Source organism: Sorex fumeus, unplaced genomic scaffold (assembly GCF_029834395.1).
Source record: "Sorex fumeus unplaced genomic scaffold, SorFum_2.1 ptg000056l, whole genome shotgun sequence".
Lineage (NCBI taxonomy): Eukaryota > Metazoa > Chordata > Mammalia > Eulipotyphla > Soricidae > Sorex > Sorex fumeus.
Window position 1 is genome coordinate 214076 of NW_026606113.1, and position 26670 is coordinate 240745.

The window sequence follows — 26670 nt, forward strand, 5'->3', positions numbered from 1 at the left end:
AAACACAGTAACAAATCTCATGATGGAGATGTTACTGGGCCCACTCAAGCAAATGGATGAATAATGGGAAGACCATGACTGTGAATCAATCCTATTATGAAATATATTTATTTTGATATTGATATCAAACTACTAAAATAATTTATACTGACAAAGGCAAAAAATTTAGTGAGATAGTCATTTAGAAGAGTATGGGGGGGGATGCTGAATCAGTATGATAGGGGTTAAGTCAATGATCTTAAAGGTGGTCAACCCGAGTTCTATCTCTGGCACTGCATGTGGTCTTTCAAGTGCCAGAAGTAGTCTCTGAACAAAGAGCCAGGAATAAGACATGAGCATCACCAGGTGTAGCACACACACACACACACACACACACACACACACACACACATACACACACACACACACGCACAGAGAGAGAGAGAGAGAGAGAGACAGAGACAGAGACAGAGAGAGAGATACACAGACATACACACACAGGCACACACAGACAGAAAAAATAAAAGAATATGAGATCTGGAATGATTGTTCTAGTTTAAATCCTAGATTCACCACTTACTATCTATGCACTTGGAGGAAAGCTATTTAAATTCTCTAAATCGTATTTTCCTCATTTAAAGAAAATAAGAGTAGCTATCTCTCTGGGGGTGGATAGGTAGTACAGCAGGTGGCACTTTTCCTTGCACATCACCGACCTGGGTTAGATCCCTGATATTCTGTATGATCCCCCGAGCTAGGAGTGATTCCTGAGTGCAGAGCCAAGAATAACCCTTGATTATTACAAGATGTAGCCCAGAAACAAACAAAAAATATAGAGTAGCTGTCTCATAGTAAAGATTAATAAAATAATATGAAATTTTTAGCACAGTGTCATACATGTGGTGAATAATTAATAAAAACCTATTTTGAATGTATACAGAAATATTTGACATAATCAAGAAGTACTATATATATATATTTTTTCTCCAGAGCCATCCTCACTTTTTGACTCTTATTGTCTTCAAATCACTTACAGGGACTGTAGAGGCAGTGCAAGAAATAAGGTGTTTTCCTTGCATAAGATTGTCACAGGTTCAAATACCAGCACCACATATGGTTGACTAAACAAGGTTAGGAGTGATTCTTGAGCACAGAGCCATGAGTAAGTCCTGAGTACAGCTGGGAATGGCCCAAAAGGAAGAAAAAAAAACAAAAAATAACTGAAGCATTAAAATGTTAACTTATGACAAAGGCATGTCTTTTCTCTGATCTTCTAATATTCTATAGGTTTTAAAAAAGGTATATTCCTTTCTGCCTGCAGGCCTTCGTATAGTTATTACATTTGTCAACAATCTTTTACTGCCCAAACTCCATCTCTTACTCTTGGTATAGTGACTCTTACTTCTTCAGTTTTCACTTATTGCTTTTACTCATGGATGCCTTGAAATATCTTGACCCTTTCCCCATAAATAATGTCTTTAAGAAATAAAGTAAAAGTGAATAGATGCTTTTAGAAATCCTCATGGCACATAATAGGGAAATCGTGATATTTGTTTTAACAGTGATTTTTTGGATAGATGCCTATGTTTAACTAATACAAGGTGAAAATTAAACATTGTTGGGGAGAGGAACTTCAAATTTGGGGATTCTCTTCCTCAGGGAAGAGCATACATCTGAGCTCTGGGTCCAATTCTAGACATTGAAAACAAGATTGCAAATAATGTGTGAAATTTTGATCTCCAAATCTAATGTAGCAATTTTCCAGTTATTATTTTATTATATTTTATTATATATTATATTATTTTATGTTATTTTCCGTTGGGTTGGAGCGATAGCACAGCTGTAGGGCATTTGCCTTGCACGCAGCCAACATGGCCGACCCGAGTTCGATTCCTCCACCCCTCTCGGAGAGCCCGGCAAGCTACCGAGAGTATCTCGCCCGCACGGCAGAGCCTGGCAAGCTCCCCGTGACGTATTCGATATGCCAGACACAGTAGCAACAAAGTCTCCAATGGAGACGTTACTGGGCCCGCTCGAGCAAATCGATGATCAACGGGAGGGCCTTTATTTATTTATTTTCCGTTGATGAATCATCCTATACTCAGTAGAAATTACTTTAAGCCATATCTTATTCATATAAACAAGTACATCAATAGAGATTTCTGTTTACAATAATAATAAATTGCCTTTACTTGTTTTCAAAAATTTAATTAAATAAAATTAACTCTAGTTTGCTTTGGCAAGCTATTAGTGTCACAACTGAATATAAATAGACTTATGAAAGATTATAATTAATAAATCCTTTATACTAATGTAAAACTCCTTGAATACTTTACATGCCAGAAATACTTAATTGGCTTTCTTGTTGATGAAGACAGTATAAAGGAGATAATAAAGTTTTATAAAATAATTTGGCAATACTTCTATAAAGCTTTAACCTCTGCAATAGAGAGTTCTTGCCTATTGGATCCTGTTCTTAGAGACTCTGAAACATCAATGCCAATATTTTCATCATCTTATAATAACATTAATACATTCTTCTTTACATAAACTATTCAGACATGATAATTCAAATTCCTGAGTCTTAAAACACACTATTGGTTTTTCATGGTTTAACCACACACACACACACACACACACACACACATACACACACTCAAAAACACACACATATATATACACATATATGATATATATTTATCATGGTTTATCATATATGGATATGAATAACCATGATAAATATATATGCCTCATCCATATATTGCTTTTGAGTCACACCCAGTGATACTCAGAGTTTCTTCTGGCTATACACTCAGGAATTACTCCTGGTGATGCCCAGGTGACCATAGGGAATACAGGAGATGGAACAGTCAGTCACTTACAAGGCAAGAGCACTATACTTACTCTCCAGCTGGTTTATCATATTTTTGTTTTTTGCTGAAAGTACTAGATACCATATTAACCTTCAGTACCATTTTTACAGACCAGGTTAGCATATTTTTATCTTTCAATAATTCTCAAACTGTTAGACACCATGTTACCTTGATAACGCTTAATACACAAAGTTATTATACTGCATTTAGAGTAGAAAATATGGGATACAAATGAAGCATTGCTGAACGCATAAATGTACTTAGAATAAAGCCATGAATATTAAGATATTAATAGTTTTATCAATGAATATATGACCTTCTATTTATCATTGAATATGGTGAATAAGTGCTATTCGATATGCCAAACACAGTAACAACAAAGTCTCATAATGGAGACGTTACTGGGCCCGCTCGAGAAAATCGATGAACAATGGGAGAACAGTGACAGTGACATGGTTAATAAGAGGGAAAGGATTATTGTAAATAAAAAAAAGAAAAGAAACTTACAAACACAAAATTAATGGAAAAGAAGTATACCCAAGGACTTAAAAATAAGTTGCATGAGATTTTACTAGTCTAGTGATTCTTTTAGCCCTTCAATAGCTCAGCTGGCAGAGCAGAGGACTGTAAACATATTAAAGGGTTATAATCTATGGACTAGAGCAATAGTACGACTGGTAAGGTGCTTGCTTTACACATGGCCAACCCAGGCTGGGTCCCCAGTATCCCAAATGATACTACAAACCCTCTAGAAGTGATCCCTGAGTGAAGAGCAAGGAATAAGCACTGAGTACCAAGAGGTGTACCCCACCTTTAAAAAAAATCATTCTGAGGGGGTATGGTGCTGCCAGCAGGTCAATCTGTACCTGTGAGGTGAGTTCTTCTGCAGCCTGATGGTGCCTTCAGACTTCCAGATAACCCAAAATTGCTGCTGTACCTTTGGCCAGACCCCAAAAACTTGGGGCAAAGTTTACCAAGAAAGTAAATGGCCAAAAGTTAGGTATGTGGGAGACACACCCACAAATCACCTCTGGCTCAGCTATATAATTGGAGGCATGGCCTCTCTGGTTCCCGATCAGACTGCTTACCAGCCATGATCCCAGGGACTCAGAAACAAATCTCAAAACCCAATGGCTTTTGGCAGAAATGCATCCTGTTCCTGCAGTAGGTTACTGGCGCTGGGCCACTCCTGGCGGGAATAGGTTTCGTACCTTGGCCTGTTACTCCTGACGGCCCGGTGGCCGTCATCCTCCAGAGACCACTGGACAGGTTTGGGTCCGCAGTGACGAGACACGTGGGACCTCACAGGATGGGAATGGAACCGGTCCTTTTCTCCCTGTCCCAATGAGACTCCGAGTCTTGGCCTCTCTGGCTCCTAATCAAGCAGGTTTTGGCAGAAATCCCTCCAGATTTAATTGTTAAAGTTTCGGAATTTCACAATCGCGTAGCTACTACTGCAGCTGCGCGACATCATATGTTATTCATAACCAGCAATAGAAAACAAATTGCTACTGTTGCCTTTTCAGCAGATCTGAGTGTTGGGGTAAATTCCCAAATAATAATGGTGGGTCTGGTGTCAAAATATTGAATGTAATCAAAGTAGAGAGAGAGAGTAATGCGGAAATTATCTGCCCCAAAGGTAGGGGGAGGGTGTGTGGGATGGGGGTATACTGGGTTTTTGGTGGCAGAGAATGGGCACTGGTGAAGGTACATGTGTTTCATTGTATGATCGAGACTTAAACCCGAAAGCTTTGTAACTGCTCTCACGGTTATTCAATAAATAAAATTATGAAAAAAAGAAAAAAAAAGTATGGTGGAGTTCATGCCCAAATCAATCAGCCTAATCAGTGGCTGAATAAATAGCAGTACTCCTACATTAAGAGAAATTCATTCTGAGACTCACACAACATTAAACATTAATTATAACTTTTTTACTCTATTTCATTAATGAATTATAGATCAAATATTTCAATTAATTAATCAAATTCCGTATTATTGGTATCATACAGCTTTAACAAATTTACTGACTAAAGCACCTTTATCAGTATTATGCTTTGGAAGGAGAAATTGTTCATATTGATATAGACCTCAAGGCTTACTATTACATATTCTGGAGTAGAAATCAGATTATTATTATTATTATTATTATTATTTCTGAGTACACAGACTTTATCGGAAGGTTTGGTTATCATCATGAAGTATGTAAGTCCATGTAATAAAATGCATATATGCAAAATTTTATGCCATAAAATACTGTGGGTATTTTTGTTCTCAACAGTCCTTCTAAATCATCTTTGCTTTCATGTTCATATATTTGCATCACAAAACAATGACAAGCCACTTGATGGACATCAATTATGTGACAGGTATGAACAGACATCTGGATTCCTTTCTCAAGTCCACAAGATGAGGTTCTATAAACATGAATTCATATTTATGGGTAGGGCATTAGATTATATGTATTAACTTAATCATTTAAATGGTGAGCTTTTAAGGAAATAAAATGCCAGAGGGGTAATTCACTTACATATTAGAGTAGCCTAGATCAAGAATGTATAATATTTCAAAATTAAGCAATAAATCCCTGGAGGATACTTTATACATTATCTGATATAGTAGGTGTGAATTATTGTCCTGGGCATGACTGTTGTGGTTGTTTCCATATGAATACTATCCTTTGTAACAGTTCAATGATCTCTGTTTTGTGTGCTAAAGGATTTAGAGACTGAACCTGAATTCATATACAAAAAATGTTCCAGTTAGCAATGTCTATATAATATGATCAGAGGAAGAGTGATCTCTGTATCAGGAAGTTGCCATCACTGGACATGGGATATTTTTAAAATAGAGAAAAATTTACTTTATTAATAAGATAATTGAAAGTGAGACCTTATGTTCCACTATATAAGCAATTTCTCCCTAACATGTTATTGGGTAATGAGATAAGCAAGTTTATCTGAAAGACAGAAAATTCCATATTTTAGAAAAAAGACTGCTGCAAATGATCAAACCTCTTACCAAAAAGGTCAGTCCACTTTACAATATTCTAGATAATTTATAAAGTCTCAATATGATAAATGTCAAAAAATCTTATCAAAAAGTTAAATTGCACTTAGAGGGAAATCTTTTCCAGTGTGAATGATTTATAACTTCATTTTAAGTAAAACAGAAATCTACACTGAGACTTGAGTCTAATAAACGCAGATTTATCTTATGCTGCAGTCTCCCTGCCTGGAGCACAGTCTCCAAATCTAAGAACCATTATCAGGAGACAAAAGTTACCTATAAAAATAAGGTGCTGTTGTCAGGAGAAAAGGCGTATTCTTGCTAAGGTCTGCTTGCTCAACAAATAAAATGTTATTCAGGAAATGCCCTAGAAATTACTACATGATATAATCAAGCTAACTACCCAAGAAAAAGCTTCCTTGTAATGAAGAACAATGCAACTGTACTGTAATTTGAATGTACCAAGATTAGCTTCCTAATATTTAGAAAGTAGTATGTACTAAAAGTAGTATTTGGTTGGGCTGCAAATAGCAACTGACTGAGAGTTCATACACAGCTTAACTATTGTTCTCAGTTTTATGATTATTATCCATATTTTATAAAGTTTTGGAAAAATAAAATAATAGTACCCACCGTGTTGTATTTTGGTACATAGCAAATGTCATATCCTAGGTAATACTTCATATCAGAGTTGTTATTTAGAGGCCAACACAACCTCAAATTTGCCTTCCCATGCTAAATGATTTCGAATAAATCAATTAACTTCTATTTGATAAATTATTTACGAATAAAATTAAAATATGTTATGCCCCACAAGGTTATTGTAAAAATTTAATGAAATATTAAGAACTTAGGACAATTCACCTACTCTTGCTAAGAATTTTTTTGGCCTTAACCACATGCCAAAGAAAATGTTTCAAGATACTGCCTGACTGCTGGTATCTGAGATTATAGACTGATGGCAAAAACAGTATTAACACAATGGTTATTACAGAGTGGCATCACTAGTATTATTGCAGAATAATACTAGCATATTATTCTATGTATTTCTGTGAACTAATTTAGTGCTCAACAAACACATACCGAATAAAAATATTAACTTGTTCCTTGTTAAAACTATAGATTACTATACTTAGTTTAGCTTTAGAGATATGCAGTTTCTTTAACAAAACTTAGTAATATCTTATTATTCTTTTACAAGAAAAATTAAAAAAATTCAAAGGTGCATAAACTTCATATTTTGTTATTGGGTCTCCTTTCAACCTCACCCAACTATCCATGTTGATCTTCAGGGTACATTGGTAAAGGACCCTTGAGATTTCAGAACACTATTAGTTTTTTAAATTATGTTTACCCTTAATTGATATAGTACTAAGTTTCTCAAAGTAGGTAAGTATCTATGGGATAATAGACCCTTAATGTCTACCACCCACTTTACCTGACTACTGTCTTATACTTGTTCTTATATTTTTGTTGAAGGACTGCTGTCAATTACTTCTTATGGTACCTATCATTTCTATCCAATATTTAAAACCCAACAAAAATTATACCCATTGATAACGTTTCCCTAAATCTTCTCTGAATAGAATAAAACACTTCTTTCTTGCTTTATAACCATATAGCACCCTACTGGGACCACACACCTGAAGCAGCTTTGCATCTTAAACATCAAACAGAGATAAATAAGAATGGGAACCTTTTGAATCATAAATTCATAGAGATCATAGAAAGAAAAGTCTACAACCTGAAATGACCAGATTTCTCCAAAGCTGTACTATCTTAAACATTAGTTACTAGACATGTGTTCATTTAAATTTAATTACAATTTGATTAATTGATTTGCTTGTTTGTTTTTTAAGAAATATTTTCTGACATGAATTTGGATAAGAAATTCTGGAGATGATTATCTAATTAACCCGGGTCAGCCATAATCAAAACTTACATGTCAGTATCAATCAGCTGATAAACAGGGCCTGGAGAAGGATTGAGAACAATTCTGAAGTCACGTCTAGACTCTGTGAGAACATCACTGTGATTGATTTCTCAGGCCTGAGAGATAGAGGGCTGGAGATTGGCAGTATGCAGGCCATAAATCTGCTCTTACTTCTAAACAATCTTGGGAGTAGCTGTCAAAACGTTGCTCTACAAATGTTCACACAGTGACCTAGTTTCTCAAGCATATGTCCAGTACATGGCATCTTGCATTTTCATTGGATAAGATGACATAAGAAGCTACAGAAACAACTCAATTTAATAAGCCTCACCTGTATTATTCCAGAGACCAGGTTTTTCTGTCCTACATCTAATCATTTTATTTCAAAAAATTAGTTTGATTTATTTATTTACTTTTGCTATACAACGTTTTAAAATCCATAGTTCCACAATGGTCTAGTCTCTAGTTACAATTTCACTGTGAATGTGTTGTGGAGCTTTTCTGGTCATTGCATACTGAGGAAGTAGAAGTCTTATTCCTCTGTTTCTATTACCCAGAGGTTTTAAAAATACTCAGGTTGTAAATAGTCAGATGCATTTATGAATGACTATACTTATCAATAAGATGAGCTTTTTAATATGGTCATATATAGAAAAAGAATACTTAAAGGCAAAAACAATCCACAGATATTAATTATTTGCAGAATTGTTTTGCACAGGTTTATAAACAGTATATAAATTATCTATATAAGTGTACCCACCAAAACAATTTAAGGGTAACTACACACATGCTCTCACATGTATTTGTTTACAGTAAGAATATATTAGTCATTTCTAAATCGATTTTCAAAATGCCTGTAGAACTAGTCTCCAGAAAATTTAAAATCTAAAATGTGCAAATATGTATCCACTGTTACTGACTATAGGTTTAACAGAACAGCCCACAGCAAAGTTAATTGATAATAATTAAGCTAAACCAACACTAATTTATAATTAAGAAGCAAGGACCGCAGTGATTGAAAATCACTAACAACTCAAATAACACTCATAATACACTAATAACAAATTATCCTTCCCAAATTACATAAATTCTAATTATTTGCATGCAGGCATTTTGCAGTGTTTCCTAGAGCTGGTAGCCAGTTTCCTTAGTAGAATACTGAATTACAGAAGCTCAGCAAGTCTCAGTTACGTGTCACTTCTAGTAGAAAAATAGCTCAGGTATTTAGGCGCTAATATAGGCACTAGTAAATTACCTATATTATATAAAAGCATAGTGAATTTCATAATCTTAAATTATTTCCCCAAGAAAATAACCACAAACACACTCATTGGCTTTCAAGATAAATTTAAAATACACTAGTGGACTGCAGACTAGATTTGAGAACTTTGATATATTATTAAATTAAGGGGTTTAATATGACATTACTACATGCCTTATTTTCTCTCTTTTATTATATTTGCAAATTACTATTCTCCCAAATCTAAAAGAAAATTAATTAATTTTTAGCTAAGATTCAAACCTTTGTTTATGCTTTTTACTTCATTGAAGAGATAGTTATTTATATATGTAAATAAACTGTATTTATATATAGTTTTGAGATGGTAGTTTAGCATTCTTGCTATAACTGGAAAAGTCTCAATTGTGGACATCCTTTTAAAGCAGAAGGAGAATAGAGATATAAATTTTCCTTGACCCCACTACCTTCTCTCCTCTCCATTCTTTTTGCATAAAATAATTTAATAAAATAATTAGGGATTATAAAATTCTGGAGCAGAAGACAGTATTTTTTGAGGTTACAAATTGATAGACTTGATAGACTGTAGGTATGAGATAACCCTGAGTCAAATTTTGTTTGGCCTGTAAAAAATATAAGTAAATTATATATATATATATATATATATATATATATACACACACACACAATCCTAAATTTCTAGATTCTCTTGAAATATAAATGGATCACACCACATTGAATCAAGCTCATGTGTAACTAAGCAACAACTAGATGTGCATATTTAATGCCACCATTTGGGACATTTTATAATCTCTGCCTTCTGGATTGGTACAGTATATTTGTTACAGGGCTGGTCTATGAAGGTATTTGCCTCTGACAACATCCAAAACGTTTTCAGAAGAAAATTCTTCTACAGTTTCAGAAGGATTCCTTTCAAACATATATGTTCACAGAAAAATGTTGTACTTAATGTTTATCTAATGATAGAACTCTTTTTCTTGAGCAGTTTTAAAACTTAACTATTTGGCTGAATACACTGTTCTGGGAATGCATGGATCATCTCCCTGGAGCTGCTAGGCACAATATGAAAAAATCAATAACACCCAACATCCTATTTTGGTGCTCTTTCCTCATTACCATTAGATACAAAAATAAGTTTAATGTGATGCCAACCTGCCAGTATTTGCATTTTTAAAGACTGCATGTCTTTCCTAGTTAATCAGAAAATATCTGTTGAATGCAATATCTTTACATCCGTATCTTTTCACCCAGTGGGAAGTCTGACTTCATGACTTACCAGCCCCTCATCCAATAGCTGACCTTTAACTCCGTCTCCCTTCTCTATGATGGCTCATCTATACATGGAAACAGGGATTCTATATTAATTGCACAGCACAGGATTTCGTTGGTCCTGAAAATATATTTTACATCCTGGTATCATAAAGCAAATATGAGTAATTATTTCAATAGAGAAAAGGCCATAGTTGATTATGGAGAAGGTCTTGCTCACTTTTAGACTTAATGGAGATTTAGGTTGACACCTTTACTTCATGGACAATGGGATCCCCTTAATGAGCAAATTAGTAATTCAGCATGTACATCTTCCTTCTGAGATAAAAGACATTGCCATGAAGATATATTTTTCTGTATCTTTTTGACTTAAAGTCAGAAAAGAAGCCAAAAGAATGAACCAAAATATGCCAAGTAAGAACATTGTCTTTGGAAAATCCAGTTAGTGTGTACAAATTGTTAACAAAATAATCCATCTTCTCTTTACCTAAAGAAAGAAACGCTGTTTGGTGTTATTTTCTTATTTTCTCCCTGGTACAAAGGTGAAGCAAATATTTCTCTTGACGACAAAAACATTGAAAGTATGTGACTTTTCATTATTTGCTAAAGAAAGTTTCTTCAGTTCCTCTACACTATGCTTCTATTTTCTAAGTCTACAGTAACAATATATAATGATGTGACTGAAAATCAGGGATTTAAAAATTATATTGTTAGTATATTCTTTGGATTATTTTATATTCATGGAACAACTGTCAAATATGAAAGAGAAAAGTATCTGCACAAAGATATTGCATTCATTACACATCCATACCTATGTATGTTGCCATTAAATGTTTATATTAGTCTTCTTTTGAGGTATGCTTATAAGGAACTGATATAAATAGATATTATAGATGTCACTCAGATAAGTATTTAGAAAATGTGAGTTAACTACATTCAGGTCTCTATATACAAATCTTTTATTTTTTGTTTTTATTTATTTTATTTTACACTACAATTACAAAGCTTTTTCATGTTTGAGTTTCAGTCATACATGATCAAACACCCATCCCTCCACCAGTGTATAGTTTCCACCACCAATGTCCCCAGTATCCCTGTCCCTCCATCCCACCCCTCCTCTTTGGCAGACAATTTCCCTCTTTCTCTCTACTTTGGGGAATTCCATATACAAATCTTACAATAGCTTTCATTAACTTACATTCACTGCAAATCTCCATACCATGCAGTGAGTGCTTTCCCAGCAGTTAACAGGAGACCTGACCCACCCTCCCCCCAAACCCTCCATCACACACACACCCTCACCCCAGCCAAAGGACATCTTGAAGAGACTTGTTTCATGAAATGGGAAATTCTGGTCTGCATATTTTATTGGATTTAGAGTTTTATAAGGAAAAGTGTCATATAATACTTACTTTTCCCCTTTTGGCTAACACTGGATCCTTTAATGGACTTCTAATTTTACCTTAAAATTTCCCATAGCTAATATGATAAGCTTTTTCTTAAAGAACAGTACAGGTTATTCCTCTTGTTCCATGGAATATAAGTATATTCAAATACAATGTTAGGAAAATCTAAGTCTGTTATTTAATTCTTCCACCAAACTTAACTACCAGAGTATAAAGAATATATTTATTTTTTATGAATGTACCATAATGACTTAGAAGCTGAGCATTTTGCTCTGTTTTCTACACTCAGCAGTACATCATGAACATTTTTCTGATCTTGTAGATATAAACATAGCTCTCCCTTTGTGAAAGCTACATTTAATATCAGTGTATGAATACACTATATTTTATTTTGCCAATTACATTATGATGGAAATTAAATTTACCATTAATAACATTGTTACCAAAACTAAGCCTTAAAATGTATTTTTTCATACTTGTCTAATCATTGTCTTATAACAAATGCCTGAAAACATACTTGAGTCCAAATTTGCACATTTTACAATTTAGGAACACTGCCAAATTGTTTCTAAACTATGATGTAACAATTATACATTCCATCTTTGAAACTCTCACATAAAACTGAAAACTGGAAACAATTTTAAGCTATTTTCTTAGAAAAACTTTAAAATTAGCAATTGAAAGATCATATTTGTTTTGTGCCACTTGTGAATATTTGCAGAGTGATATAATATCTAATATCTTTAATCATGAATTAGTTATGTGCTTGAATTCACATAATAGTATCTGTATAACATTTTAATTATTCTCTTATAATTTCAGGAGATTAAAAGGAAATATTTGTTTTTCTGTATATCTACTTACTTGTGATGTTTTGGGGAGTTATTAAATGTCCATAGTTGCACTCTAAAATGAGATCAATATTATTGATCAGATGATCAATGGATTATCACTAGCACCAGCTTACACCAAATAACAGCCTGTCTGCTCTAATCCTTAGTTCAATTTACTACATTTAGCAATCCAGTACTGGTATGCATTCTTAAAAAGCCAATATGCAACCATTATTGTTCTTACTACTTCTTTTATTTTACCACTATAGAACAATCCTTTCATGTATAAGTCCTTGGTAGTCTAGTGAATATTCTTCAAGGAGATTTAAATAAAGCTGTAATGGTTGAACAAAAAACAAAGTACAAGAAATACAAAAACGCTTTTCCAACATCGCAATTAAAAGTATCACTCTTTAAATGGTGGCGATATTAGTGTGCAATAAATAAATCATAAATGAATATTACTAAATGCATAAATAAATTGGGAGTGTATGATATAACTTTAAATCAAGCCACATCTGAGTTATGTAGATAATTCTATTTGAAAAATCCTTTTATATATAATTTTCATCTAGTTGTGTCAATAAGATAGTAGTGAGTCAAGAATAAATAATTCATTAGGTACTTATAATTTCTTGTCTCAGGTAATTTATCTTTGTAATTTTAAATTACTAAAGAATCCCATATATAGTTCCAAACTATAGTAATGATATGTTTATTAAGTTTCAAGGACAAACCCCTTACAGACACATCCCCATAAAGCGGAAATTCAGTATCTATTAAAAAATGCTGTTATAATTCAAATATCTATAAAAAGAAAAAAATTCTAAGCATAAATTACATTTAGCAAACAATTCTTTATAAATATATATGTCTATATTTTCACAACAATTATCAAAAGATGAAGCCAGTCTGATTATATATAATCATGGCACACCACTTTGGAATTTTCACTGCTTAATTTGTCTTTTCAAAATTAAAGCTGGAGTAATAGTACAGGGATTTAGGTATCTGCCTTACATGTGGTTGACCCTGGTTCTATCTCAGTTACCACTTTTTCCCACCACATGGAACACTCTGAAATAGCCCTGAGAAACTCTGAAATCACAGAGCCTTATCCACACCATATTTTGAGCACTCACAATGAACTGAGGTCTGCTTGGCCAAAAATTACTGGGAGGGGCCCCAAGTGTTAATATAATATATATATATATATATATATATTTAAGTAGATATAAAAAGACATGTCTAATCTTCAAATTGTTATTGTAATGTCCAACATCATTCTTAAACTAGAAACTTGATTTAGTCAAATATTAAATTATTGAAATTACAAACTTGTTCCTCTGTAGCACTTTCACTCATTTGTGTAACTTTCAAAATCATTTCTATTTGATTGACTTTTAATCCTCCTTAACGCATCAGTAACTGAAAATAAATGACGCACTTCTAATACTATACACATGAAAATAGAAAATACTTAGATCTGCAGGGGAATGCATTAAAACCAGTGTTTTCTAGTTAACATGTTCTCATTCTGTTTGTGAGCAAACCAACTGCATTGAGAAGACAGATCACAAATTCATGACCTCACGAAAACATTGTCCTGATTTCATGTTTTGACAGCAGAAATTGGTCTAAATCTCTAACCATTTCCCCTAAAGGCCCCTGGCTGGCTGGTGCCATCCAGGTGTACACAGGCTGAACGAGGGGAACATCGCGTCAAATTCCACTCATCTGTCAGTGTAGTGGATTATTTCTTGAGAGACTGAAATTGGCTGCATGAGATCAGAGCACCATCAATCTTACTGTGGAAGGAATGGCAATGGTGCCTGTTAAAGGCTAGTGAGAGGAGGGGCCAGTCATTCCTTAGCAGGTGAGGAGGCAGCTGTACAGCCTTCACTCTCTCTCCATATAGGTCTCTGAGTGAAAGATTTGTCATTTTTTCACATTTCCTGAATACTTGGTATGCACATGGTGTCTGACTGCTCCTGCGTTAGGGAAGAGGCGATTTTTCAAGCTTAGGCAAATGTGGCAAAGCTCAGGGTCTGCTGGTGTCTCATTTTTTCTCATCATGTCAATTGTTTTAACCAATCTGAGAAAATGAGATTATGTTTTTCCTTTTTTTTCTCATTTATCCATTTATTTATTTATTTATTTGCTCATTTTGGGATGGGCTGTCACAGATAACTAGCCCTGATTTCTCTCTTGTTTTTATCCACATTTCATTAGTGTCCCTGAAGATTTAAGACCCACAAAGAGAAACATCACAGCACTCATCAAAAAAAGCATAGAGTTGCTCTTAAAACAGCAAAACAGAAAATTGTGTTAAAGGAGATTGTATTCTGACTGAAATAATCTAGACTATTACTTTGTCCATGATCTATCACTTTGATCTTTGCAGCTATTGTTGAAGACCCAAGGAAGTTGAATAAACATATTACATAGAACTATTGGACTTGCATTTCAATATCATTTTCATCTTTTGCATCAAAAAAGAGTGTTTATAGTTTTTTCATCCCATCAATGAATCTGAAATAGGCCTCCAATGTATAAGCACTTGGGGTTGAAATTGGTTTCAGTGCTGCATTTTCTTGGGCTATTTAATATACACAAAGGAAGAGAATTGATGAAAAGCAGTTTCTAAGAATGAATAATGGGAAAAATCAAGACAGTTTAACTTAAGTCAGAACCTAATGATGTGTTTCTCAATTTTAAATTATAGCATTTTGATAAGAAACCCCATAAGACATGTATTTATATAAGTAACATAGCCATACCTTTCCACCAAAACCAGTAATCTTGTAACTGATTAACAGAGACAGATTAAATGAAAAATTACTGTGAAACTTTGCTATATTTTATGACTATCCTACAGAGTGTAAAATAAAACATAGTGCATTTCAGCAAAGAACTGTAGTAAAAAAAACAGCAAAAATAAAGGCAAAGATTTTTCTATCTGTATTGTAAGGTTTGTGAATAGTATACCTTCAGTTCTACAACATATCTGAGAGGTGCTATTTACTAGTGGTTAAGTGAGGATGTTAGTAATTCATGATCTATGAAGAGCTTTACAGTTTACAAAGCACTCCCTAGATTTTTTAATCGACATAGCACAGTGTCCCTTCAACTGGGAATTTAGGCTCAGGGAAGAAAAGTGAAGTTGTGCAAGGTCCCGGAATGTGAGTCAATCTCCAGCTCTGACTTCAGCTTGTGTGTGCCAGAACACTTTGCAGAAAGGAGTTTGCGGTTCAAATGAGTCCAGGTATTGACTTGACAGTTTTGACAAATTAGGCAAAGGTTAGCACATCTCAAAGAGGTCTCCTGGCGTGCTTTGCACATACCAGTCAACTCGGCATCTGTCTTAGAAAACAGGCTCTAGATATGAAGTCAGACTAACTTGACTTCCAAAGGCAGGCAGTGGTGGTGGGCTGTGTGATCTCAACTATGCCCTCAATCCCTCAGACTCTGAGTCTGGGTCAAAAGTGGTATGGGGTGAAGTAGACTTGCGAGCTTGCCTAAAACACAACTTCATTTTTAGGGGGGGCATGGAGAGGGGCTAAGGCTTCTCATTAAGTAGTACAACGAATGCAAATCTCCCACCTTATTTGTATGAATATGCAACAAATCAAAGATATCTATGCCAAAACAAATTGTGGGGGCTCTGGGGGGTCGGGGGATTCCCAAGCCAGAGTTCGCCTCTACTGGGTCTCGGAGTTCTGCAGCTCCGGAGCTTTGGCAGAGCTGGAGCCGGCTTCAAGTTCAGGGGCCAACTAACAGGAATGCGGGAGAACGGCGCGGTTTCCACGTCCACCTGCAGGGGCACCAGCGTCCTGACGCCTTTCTCTCCGAACCCCAGGGCGGGAGGAACGCGTGCGGCAGGGACCCGAAGGCAGCCTCCGGCCTCAGCCGCCCCCTACACTCCTTCTGCGGGACCGGCCGGGCAGCGGCCACCAGGAGGCCGGCGCCCGCGGCGCAGGGCGCTGGAGGACCCCCGGGGACCACCTCCCCCGCGCTTCTTCACTGCCGAGAGCTGGCAAGCAGAGCCCGGGAGGAAGCGAGCGGCGTCTCAGAAGGCGTTGCTGCAAGGATGCTTAGCCCAGGATCAGTGCGGAGGCCGGCCTCGAGCCCCGCAGAGGCAGAGGCGGAGCTGGTGGACCGCGCAGCTGGAGTGGACCCGAGGAGGCAGGGGGGGCATTTGGAGAGTGAGGGACTGGGAGCGCAGACCTGGGGGACGCAAGCTTGGGTGCGCAACTGGTCCCCAGAGCCCAGATCTGGCTGTCGACCGGGCGGGGGTGAGGCGCTGGGAGCTGGGAGCAGGCGGAGGATGGAGTAAACGGATGCAAAGATTGGAACTAAACAGAAAATGGAAGGAATCCGTTCGGAGGAGGAAATGGTCAAGACAACTGAGTTCGGGAAGAAGAAAGCCGCCGGACGCAACCGAGAGAGCAAAATCTCCAGTGAAGGGTGCACAGGTCACGCAAGGGTAAGAATCACACTTCGAGCAGGAAGAAAAAAACAAAACGTGTCTGGAGCTCAAAATTCAATAAAGGGACCAGCGCGGGTGGGGGCATCAGGAATCCGGCAAGAGGAAACTTGTCCCAGAACTGCCCCGGGCGAGGGAGGAAAAAAAAAAGCAATCAAAGACTGCACGAACAGAAAGTGAAGGGAGAAAATTAAGGAGACATATTAAATTAGAAAGAAAGAGTAAGTTACCACTTAATCTCTATTTCATTGACAAGTTACTTCCAAAATTCATTTTGGAGCTAACATCTGCTAAATCCTTAACTACACACACAGAAATTGTTACATGTATACTAGATAAAATGTATGCCAGGAATACAGGCACATTGTTTTATCAGTGCTTGCAAAGATCATATTCTGCTTCCCTAAAATCACAACTCTGGAAAGTTAGCCCACTTTTCTCAGAATGGAGAATATTCCCCTATAGGGATTAGTCTCCCAAAGCCTTAGACATCTTTTCTTAAGGTGTGCGGAAGTGGGAGGGAGACTCAGTGAAAAACCACCTTTTCTGAGAAAGTAATGGAAATACGTCCAAGAATTTCCATATCAACCTTTCCCCTAGAGGATCCAGCCAACAATATGTTTTGGGATGCAGAGACGAGCTGCCCGCATACATAGCACTTTCTGTCACTTGCATTCGACCATCTGTTAAGTAGAGAACACTGAGACCAGAGGCTGCACAGCGAAGCCGCTGGACTTACCTGGTCTGTGCAGGTGATGCTGCTGGAAAGTGTGCTGTAGAGATCCATGGCAAAGCAGCATTGCACAAGCACTTATCCACAAATACAGGACCCAGGACATCGCAGAGACCATGGCCATTCTCTAGAGAGAATGTTATACAGAAAGGATTACCCCAGGCCTCAAGACCGCATCACTGTCAGTCCATTGCAGTGAAACCAGGGGGTCTCAAATGCCATGTCCTTTCTCTACTTTGCTGGCTGAAATTAATGGCTCAGCAGAGGTCATGCCTTGAAATAGAAATAAGATAAAATACAGCCAGGAGATCATTAATTTATTTCATAAATCTGGCAACACCAAATTTGAAAGATTGCTAAAATGCAAAAATAAAGTTTTTGACTCTCAGTAGTGATTTTTTTTTAATCGATCGTTATCCCAGGCACAGAAAAGCTGCATACCCCTGCCTATTCTAACTTCATTGCAAGTCTGACATAAGCCTGGAAGGAAAGAGCAGATTCTTTTTTTTTAATTCTACAGTCATGAATTTTTAATCATGATGCTGTCTTCTAACCTAAGTGATCATTTCTCAGAGGCATGTTGTAATCTCCTGATAGAGCCCGTCGTTTCGGCTGGACTTAAAATAATAAGGGTTTGTCTCCAACCAGAAAGTCAGAATGAGTTTTGCATGCAAGGTCTTTGCATCTATCCAAGAATGCGTGAGCATGATTTTTAATATTGCATTACCTCCTATGATTCCTTTGTGGAAACTGTTGTGTAGTGTTGATGAATATGCATACACAGGTGGCATATGTGTGGCTGAATATACACTTCTCTCAGGCTTTGAAACTTTGTCTTGTCTGCACCTATAAAAATCTTAGGCGCTACACAGTCTCATCTGTGCTACATATTGTTCGATTTCTCAAACAACACCTTATGCTGCATTTCATATTTCCAAAATTAATCAAATTTAAGTATCATTTTTACTCAGCCTGTAAGAGAAAAACAATTTCTGCTCAAGCGCTTTGTTACATATTTAGTTTTCTTCTAGAGAGAGCTTTGGAAGGAACATTGTTTCTTCTTTTTTTCCCTGTCAAATCATATACTTCAAGCATTTCAACTATATGTTTAAAGCATGCTAGTAACCTCTCAGCATGCCTTCTTTATTCATGGAACTTGGTACTCTTCCAAAACTGATGTTCAGGAAGCAAAATAAATTATATATGTGTGTATGTGTTTGTATATATACAGACATAATAGAGGATAATTTGTGGGTTTTATGAGAGAGATGTAGTTTTTATATAAGGTTTCATGACTGTAAAGACAATTGGTGACAACCATAATTAGAACAAAGTAGAAAAACATTATTTTCAACAGCGTGATGCCTTTTATGCCACAGCCTGTGATTCACATGGACCATTCACTTTATTATTAGTTTCACTGCCTACTGTTTACTTTTGTATACAACAGTTTTGGCCCTTTTGTCTTAAAACTAGGCATGAGATAGATGCATTTTCTTTAGTAGAGATAAATGGCAGCACCCCTCCTGTGAATCCTAAAATGAGTGTGTTTGGGAACCTTTTCTGAATATCTTCCAAATTACAGAAAGACAAAACAGAGGTGACTACGGCATACATTGCCTGCTAGTTAATTTTAGTTCAATGCACTTGGAGTGAATTTACACTAGGAATGAAGATGACTACAGTGAAAACTTAACAGTTTGTCAATAATTCTGATTACTCTGATTCTCGTTTGCAATATTTTACTTTTCAATCTCTATTTTCCACTTAACTTAAAAAAATCTCAGTATTATTTCCAAGATTCATGCACATCACTCTCATTACTTACTTTCTTACTATCTAGAGGTTGTCTCTATTAAGAGGTGTTCCCCCCACCAAAATGCACCCAGATTTACATAGTTCTCTTGATGTGACTGAACAGATTAAAAATCTCCTTTCCAAATATTAAATCCTTAAAAAGGTTTCTTACCTGAAAAATCCAGCCAAGAGCAGAGAGCTCTATTAGTGTTCATTGGAAAGCTCTAACACTTTCTAAAATCCATCTGTGCCACAAATTGGAGAGTTTTTTTCCTCTCTCTCTGTCTTTTAAAGAGCTTCCCAGTAATCTTCTTTTTCAATATTTAAAAATATAATTTTTTCTTCAGATGCTGTTTCCACAGTAAGAAGGCATCAGTTTCATTCAGACTGTATTGTCAGAAAAGGAACCAAGGTTTGAGGGGTAGAAACCTTGTCATTTTCACCTTTAAATCTTCTCCTGGCGTCACTTCTGCCTGACGAGAGACCTTTGAAGTGGTAGTTAGATAATGTGCAGTTTCCTGATGAGAACCAGTTTATAGTTAATGATGAACCATCCCCAATCCAGTGTATTCAGGGCAGAGTAAGGCAGCAAAATGTGAAGCAGGGCTGCTATACGGTGCTGTAAGTAGCAATAGTCTGTTTCAATACATCCCTCCTCTGTAAAGTATCACATGTCTTAAAGTGACATTACCCTCTATTACAGCTACAGTGAATTGCAATACCTGCCCGCTAACTCCTCAACAACTCAAGCAGCACTTTAACACTGTATTGCCTGGTATGTTATGTTAAATGTTTTACTAATATAGTTAATTTGCCAAAATAATAATAGGAGAAGGAGAAACAAAAGAAATAGCCTGCAAAATATGGAATTGGAAGAAAAAGTGTTAGACTTCTAACAGTAAATGGTAAACTGAAATATGAACCATTTCTTACCTCTTACTCTTCTATTAACCTATAAGTTAACAAAACAAGATTGTTATATTTCTACAGATATAAGTCTGTCATTTCATTTTGGTAGTTAAATTCTTGGATTGTAGTATTTTGGAAATACAATATAAATGTTTGTATGCCCAATAAGAAGTTCTAAGTTTTAAAAAGATATTTTAAAATAGAAATATGTCCTTTTCGGCAACACACTCTAAAATTTGACAAAGAAGGATGTTCAAGGCATTTTATTATGTACTTATCTGGTTGTGGGGGGCTTCACCTAGTAGTGTTCAATGGCTACTCCTGGCAGGTTACTCAGAGGTTTTTCTAGGGAATATTCAGAGAATTATAAGAGCATCAGGCTTCTAGCCAGTGATTCTAAGTGCGATGTATGCAAACAAGTCTTTTGAGATAGGTCCACAGCCCTCAAGACACATTTAGGTTTGTCTATTTCTGAAATAATATGCTGCAGTGAAGAGAAAAAGCATTCAATTCAACATCTTACTTATGTTACCATGTTTTGAACTCTTTATTCTTTGGAAATAGAATGATTGTACTGTAATATCCCTGATAAATGTAAAATGACTTCATGTTCAATGATAATTAGCACTAGAAATTATTTTAGCATATTTTTTCAGTTATTTCACAAATCCTTTAAAGTAATACTATGTATTTAGATTCATCATATCCCATTTTATCTGCTAAATGATTAGTCTCCTTTAAAATTTTCTCACACTAAGCTACCCATAATTTTCATTCCTTAATACCATTAAAATTATATTTCTTTTGCAAGTATTATAAAGAAGTTTTTAGATAGATATTCATCTTGAAAGCCATTCTTTTTTTCTCATGTAACTCAGATTGAGAGAGGGAGGGACCATTCAGACTCATCAATCCTTCACATTGATTTTCACACTGCACAATGCACACTTCACTAGCTCATTGTAATAAACCATTCAATAAATTTTACCATTAGATACATTTCAAAATAATAACAAGTAGTCTTCATACAGTAATAAAGAAAGACAATGTCAAAATTTTACTTGACATTGCATGTTGCATTTCTTTTTATTTCTGGTTCTTGTTTTCTGTTTGTCTGTTTATTTGGGGGAGGGATTAATTTTTCCCAGACTAGTGAAGTTCAGGGATTACTCCTGGCTCTGCCTTTAGGACTCATGCCTGGAGGTGCTCAGGGAAACTTATGGGATGCTAACTATTGAACATGGGTTGGCTACATTCAAGGCAAGTACTTGAACTGCAGAGCTCTCTTCAACTCCAATATTTCTATAGTTCATTATGAACCCGAGTTGGCTACATGCAAAGCAAGTATTCTATATGCAGTACTATCTATTTAATCCCAATATTTCTATAGTTGGGCTGGAACAATAGCACAGTGAGTAGAGTGTTTGCCTTTAACACAGCCAACCCGGGTTCAATTCCTCCCCCTCTCAGAAAGCCCGACTCGAGATACGAGAGTATCTCACCTGCATGGCAAAGCCTGGCAATCTAGCTGTGATGTATTCTATATGCCAAAAACAGTAACAAGTCTCACAATTTCTTGTGAGACATTACTGGTGACTGCTCAAGCAAATTGATGAACAACGGGACGACAGTGCTACATTTCTATAGTTTATTACTTTTCTATTAGAGATTTCATACAGCACATGTGCACCAACTGCAGAAATGCAAAACAGCAGTAGCAGAATCTGATGTCTATTAAACCTTCACCATATACTAGCACTATTTAATAGTATGTAGCAGACACCCTACCCTCTGTGCTATTGCTCCAGCCCATATACTATAGTATATTTCTCAATATTTTCTCTTCCACGTATCATGCATTTAATATTTTTATTAGAGCCAATTCATTTCAGTAATGCAAACATCAAAATATATTGACATTCAAGGAATTTTAGACAATTATCCAAAAATATTCTCACACATTTCAAAGAACTTGGCATTTTACACTTCCTTTACATGGCGAGATTGCGCTTGCTGATCATACAATGATTGTATGGACAATATAGTTCTTGTCAATGAATATCAACATAATTGATTTACCACTTGAAGATAAAGCATCTAATTGTTGAAGCAATGTCTTCCTGATCTCTCTTTTCATTTGGAACAGGGACTAGTACTCACTTAAAAGTCTTACCCTATCCTTAACAAAACATAATGCATGTACATAGATAATAAAAAAAAATTTGTCCTCTAAGTAATTGAAACTTGAGATTTATTTGTTATTGTAGTATAACCTCTCCATTTATGACTGATGGAACTCTAAATTCTATTATGCATATATCAATAACAGTGATATGTTTCATGAAGTGTTCTAAGTCCTGAGTAGACAATAGACCAAATTCTTGCCTTCATTGAACGTCCTTTAATAACAATCCATTGAAAAATTTATCAGAGCAGTGAAACAGCCAACGCATTGATATTTTGTAACTAGAAATTCTTTAGGTTTATCTAGTCTAGGAGTTATAAACTGATGACATGTATGGTCCATGATTATGTTTTTCATATATATATATGCAATATTAATGTTTGATTAAAAAGGCATCAGGATTTATAATTTTATTAATATTAGTGCTCTAATCATGCTATGTTATAGCACCAAATCATACCCAGCGTACCAGTATAACTCCACTTCTTCTACTGCTGCACACCCTTTTGTAGAACTTTAAATCTGAGTGATTTTAAGCACTAGAACATCATTGCATGGTCCATCTAGTTTCATAAATTCAGTATACCCTACAAAGTTGGTGGTTCAAACCATGGTACATACCAAACTCTTAAGCATAAGATATCATTAAGTGTAAACAAAAAAGACAAAGAAAATCTTATTCCCACATTTATTCAGAAGAGAGGACCAATGAAAATAATTGAGAGTGAAAGCTGAAACACACAGAATTTAAAAATAGCCAGGAGTGTTTGGTAAATTTTCCTAAATAATAAAAGAGGAAGGGAGGGGTGGGTAGAGGGTGTCATTGTGTGGAAACTCAGAGAGATAGAAAATATTGATAGACACAGAGATATGGTGGAATATATTAAAACTTGGGACACAAAGGATTGAAGAAAACAAATATCCAACAAAGGTGTCTTGGTGGAAAGTAGTTTGTCGAGTATCGTATGTATGTGTGCATTTCAGTGATTATAAAGGTCTTTAATGGGACAGGGGCATGATTCAAATATCAGCAGTATATGCTTTGCATGGGGGAGCCCCAAGTTTGATTTGTGGTACCACATAATCTTCTTTGCACCATTAGAAGTGATTCCCGAGTGCCAAGCTGAGAATAGCCCCTAAACATCACTGGGTGTGTGTGCCCCTAGAACTCCCAACTTTATAAATTTCATGTTTGGTTATATTAAGTCACTTGTGAAACCCATTTAATGGAAAGAATCCTGTACCTAACCAGAAGAATCATCATTCTTCATTTTCCACATCATTACCACTTTCCTTGGCATTAGTAGACACCATCCTTATTTCAATTTAATAAAATTTCGCCTAATAATTTGACTACTTTTAACAAACATTAAGAAAAAATCAAGAGTTATGCAATTTTTTAAATCTCTGTCTATTTCTAGATTTAAAAACAACTAAAATAATTTTAATAATTACAGCTGGACTGAGAACCATGCCAAGTTTCAGTCCAATGCAAATTAAAACGACTTAGATGTATACTGTTTTAATTAATTCTATGTATTTTTTAAAATGATTCATTTTAGTCGTGATTCCATAATTCTGATAGATTTACTTTAGTCCATTTCAATTGGCTAATGATGCTGGAGTCAAAGACGAAAAGACTATTGTCATGGCACCCTATCTTGAATCTTATGTCTTCTGTAGTATTGAAACTTAATTTCCCTTTATTTAGTTACTGGGGCTACTTATAAGTTGACTGCTGAAATTTTCTATTTTAAATCCTTGACCATGAGAAGGGAATAGACTTTTTCTTAATGAACAGTAATAATGTAACTCTATTTTCCTACCATAGCTCACTTATTTTCTCCCCCAAAATTCACATGAAATATACTAATCTACTATTATTTCCTATGCCCTTGCCCATGTAGATAACCACATCCACATCCTTAGCTTATCAATTTTACCTTTGGGATATAAATGAAATATAGATGTAAATATAGATGCACTTGTCTTGTTTACTTCTCTATTTTATAGCCTGTTTTATTTGAAAATATATTTAAGCTAAGAAGAGAAAAATCTAATGAAAGAATTCAAACAAATTATAATAACATAAATATATTTGATAATAATTATATTATACTCTTGTATAAAATGGGCTGGTGCAATAGCACAGCAAGTAGGGTGTTTGCCTTGTATGCAGCCCACTGGGTTCGATTCCTCTGCCCCTCTCTGAGGGCCCGGCAAGCTACCAAGAGCATCTTGCCCGCACTGCAAAGCCTTGCAAGCTACATGTGGTGTATTTTATATGCCAACAGGTCTCACAATTTGTTGTGAGATGATACTGATGCCCACTTGAGCAAACCAATGAATAATGGGAGGACAGTGCTATATTATATAATACCTGTGTGTGTGTGGGGGGGGGAGGGTTCTTTCTTCATGTCAATCCTTAGACTGAGCAGCATCTCATTTAATTTTCACAAAAATTCTCATAGTTCCATGATATTGATCTCTATTGTATGGGAGGGAATTCAAATTTTACAGAACTTAAGCAATCAAAAGAATGTTCACACTGCTAGAAAGTCCAATAACTATGATTCATACTCATATTTTATATCCGGAGCCTAAGCTCTAGGCACTCAGATGCTAGGCCAGATTGCTAGGAAGAAATAAGTATTAATAAAGAAAGAAGTGCAAGTCACTAAGATGAGTTGAATATGAAGTTTGTAAATTACTTTTAAACTATCAGTTGACACTCATTTGAAGAATATAAAAATACACAGCATGAGACTAATATCCAAGGACAATACAAATATGGACCAGGAGGATTGATCTTTGGTTGGAAACTTGCCTCAAGTACTGGAAAGAGAAGGAGGGGCTTAGAACAGAAAAGGGTCTGCTATAACAATGATAGTTGGAACTGATCACTCTGGATAAGAGCTCTGTGCTGGAAGTAGGTCAAGGAACCTCTCAGTACTAATATTTCAAACTATAATGCCAAAAGGAAAGATAGAGAGAGAAAGAAGAAAAATGCCTTCCATAGAGGCAGACTTGTTGGGGGTGGGGATGGTGGGAGGGAAACTGGGGTCATTGGTGTTGTGAAATGGGCAGTGGTGGAGGAACATTGCATGACTGAAACCCAACCATGAACAACTTTGTAAAAGTGTATCTCATGGTCATTCTGTTAGAAAGAGACAGAGAGAGAGAGCGAGAGAGAGAGAGAGAGAGAGAGAGAGAGAGAGAGAGACAGACAGAGACAGAGACAGAGACAGAGAGAGAAAGAGATATCCCAAAACCCATCCATTAGTACAGAGGGAATACAATTTTGACTCTAAACTTCCTGGCACTACAAACAAAACGCATGCATTGTTTCATAAGCATTCACGGTACAAGGAGTATTAAAAATAAAACGAATGCAAATAGATATACAAAACAAAACAGAACAACAACCACTCAAGAAAAAAGCAAAAAAAATGAACGGTAACATAATATATACAGGTAAGTAATGATGATAACATTGATGATAATGCTATATTTTGGATGTAAGTATGTAAGGTATAAATTTAAGTAACTATGAGAGAAATGGAATGCAGACTTTTCTAAGTCTGGAAGAAAAATTTCTTTCAGATAACCATCTATTTTTTTCCTTCAGAACTATATGTGAATAATTACTTTATCAATTATAATATTTTATTATTTACATTGTCTATCTTTTGGTCAGCAGAAATAGAAAGAATAAACTCTACATTTATCTACTGTTTCTAATCTCTTTATTCAAGGTGAAGTCATAATATTTGCATCTTTCTCTCTAACCAAAGATATAATAGTCATATTCTAACTCATAGTAGCCTTTTAATACAAGTATGTGAACATATATTAAAAACAAATGAGCATATATTAAAAGCACATGCTAGGCAGTATATAACTGTATTGATGACAATAATAATAAGAGTAACATGAGTTCATTTGTTCATAAACTCTCAGACCCCTAGCAGATTCATAATTACAGTCTTTGCAACCTACTCTG

At 35.7% G+C, this 26670-nt stretch overlaps 1 long non-coding RNA gene across 1 annotated transcript in view; it reads right to left on the bottom strand.

Moving 5' to 3' along the window:
- Positions 1 to 20319, bottom strand: part of LOC130034069 (uncharacterized) — a 220289-nt gene extending 199970 nt beyond the window's left edge. The window contains exons 1-2 of the long non-coding RNA XR_008794058.1: positions 19746 to 20319; positions 17783 to 17903 (exon numbers count right to left, since the gene is read on the bottom strand). This is a non-coding gene — a long non-coding RNA (uncharacterized LOC130034069). The remainder of the gene's footprint in view (positions 1 to 17782; positions 17904 to 19745) is intronic.
- Between the last annotated feature and the right edge of the window lie 6351 nt (positions 20320 to 26670).